Consider the following 2,759-nt stretch of genomic DNA (forward strand, 5'->3'; position numbering starts at 1 on the left):
AATTTTTTTTTAAGTATAAATCTGTTTGAAATCTGACTATTATAATTATAAACGTTAATTAAAAAGTCATCTCTCCGTCCTCTCTATATATGTCCTCTCTATATATAAGTAATAAAATAATATAAAATATTAGTCTTTTTATAATAATATATGTAATTTACATTTATAATATATTTTATATATTATATGCATATGTCATCAATTGTGTATGTATATCTTTTGATATATGATATTATATATAATATATGTATGTGTAATAGGAGATTAAAATTACTAAAATTACACAACTGCATAACACATATTATACGCACTGCTTAGTTTAAATTAATTTCGCATCGAATCTTACAAAGCCTTGCTTGCATTTACATTATTTTCATCGCATTTCCGCAATATTCCTTTTATTATGTTAATTAAATTCTGGGGATATTAATCTCTTCCGTATTTACCGACGGGAACTTGGATATCGCGCAAAATCTGTTAACGGTTATTTATTTATGTTTATTGAATGAAATGTTTATGCGTTTAATTTCGCGGAGTATGACGCATTGATATACGATATTTTACGTTGTAATATATATCTCGTGTCACACAAAACTCCGAATTGTCACTATCTTTTGTGTTCATCGGCCAATCGTATGTAGATTATCAAAGAGCGAGCGGTCAGAACTGATTGGCGGGACGGAAATATGGCTGTTTTGCATCAACGTGCCCAACGTGAACAGACTTCCGGTCTTTTCTGAGATTCCGTAAAAATCTAAGATCAAAGAAATCTAGTGTTATCTTTCTTATTTTGAATTTTATCGAAGTGAACTTGTAGTAACGTAAGAAAAACTTTTTCTTACGTTACTACAAGTTCACTTCGAAGGTCATTTTGATTTTGATATGACGTTTCATTAAATAAAGTAATACAAACACGGTAACAGAGGAACGATTTCATCGATTTGTAATAAAATTCGACCAATTTTGCATCGTGAATATCTTTACGTAATTTCTCGCATTTCGTTTCGTTCGAATATTATTCTTATGATGAGACGGGGATCTGTAACTACGATGTGCTTGTATGCGATAGTTCTCGACGGGATAAGAAAGATATCGGAGAAACGCCAATGCAAAACGGGCGCGTTGCGGCATTTCTTCTGACATTCAAATGTTGGCCGCCGCCGACGAAAAAGGATACGTACGAATCCGACGCCGCCTATTCATCGCTCAAAAGGATCATTTATCAACATATTTGATATGCTCCCCACACCCTTCTTTCTAGACCGATACAGAGAAGAGTCGCGAAAGCGTGTTACTCTCTCTCTCTCTCTCTCTCTCTCTCTCTCTCTCTCTCTCTCTCTCTCTCTCTTTCTCTCTCGCGTGCGCACTTTCTGTTCGCTCTCGACTTCCATAGAAATAATATGCTAATCGCGCGAAGGCGGAGTTTAAAAAGTGCTCCGATAAATTCTCGAGACTTTTGACGTAATTTCGCCCCTTCTCACCGCAGCCGCAACGTCTTCCGAAAGATTCTTTTTGCGCGCGCTTTCCGGCGTCTTGAGAGAACTTTACCTTACCGCGTAACGTGCCCCGGTATACATATATCATCGGAGGGATATACTTCACCCCGTAAGATCCTCTTGGATCTCCGCATTGCGTCGCGTTTGGCGATTTTTTTCTCGATCAAAATATCTTACTAGCGAAAAGCTAAGTACGAAATAACAGACGTCTTTGCAATAAATACAGTTTAAAAAATGTCATTATGGATTTAACATCACACCATATTAATATGATAAATGCCATAAATTGATACAACATTAAGGATGGATTTAACATCAATACGCTGAGAATTATATAAACACATGGTAATAAATCATATATCTGTTTTTTACTAATCGGTTAACATCAACAACGATCTTATATTTTTGGAAAACCGTAATTAATTTTATGATAATGTAATTAAATTAAAAATGATAATAATTTATATTAAATTATTTTAAAATTAAGTTATGTCAAAAATACATATCCTTTTGGTTTTCAAATAACGAAATATCGCTTCCGAGGCATTTGTTTACAGTACATGGAGATTCTTCTTTCTGCAGCTAAAATTTCTCAAGAAAATATATTCGCGTAAGTTTGCTTTTTAACTTTGAAACGGAAGTATTCACGGAATAAGTAGAGAAATTGAGTTACATGCCTGATCGGCTAACAAAACCTCGTTGAAACTCCTCGAAACCTTACAGTTTTCTGCATGCGAGCGTGCTCGTGCGTGTCGGAACGGTGTGATTGACGCGCTAAGATCATTTACAAATCCCCTCATCGGTACTTATGCGCGCGATGACGCATACGCACATATTTATGCACCCCTGCCCCTTATACATGTGCGGCCTCATACATACATCGATCATATTAGCTGCAAATGCCTAAACGCCTTGATTCCGAGAAACGCTTTTATTTAAAAGCGATCGAATATGGAAAGAACTGTTTTATATGGTAGCTAAATACAGATCTGAAAATAATTGTAAACTATCAAAATAATTGTAATAATGTGGGATGCTTAAATTGATTACTAGAATATTACAGTTTTTTTACAATATCACTTATTATATTTGAGTGTCTTAATTATTTCGATATGTTCAACAAAATTATTTTTTGTACCTATCTAAATTTTTAGAAACTTCAGTAAAATCTTTCTGTGCATTTTATTGATACATATTAAAGCGAATCTGACGAAAATCATAATTGAAGTGAACTTATATTTTTTATTTATATTCTTTTATTTA

Source organism: Atta colombica, unplaced genomic scaffold (assembly GCF_001594045.1).
Source record: "Atta colombica isolate Treedump-2 unplaced genomic scaffold, Acol1.0 scaffold27, whole genome shotgun sequence".
Classification (NCBI taxonomy): domain Eukaryota; kingdom Metazoa; phylum Arthropoda; class Insecta; order Hymenoptera; family Formicidae; genus Atta; species Atta colombica.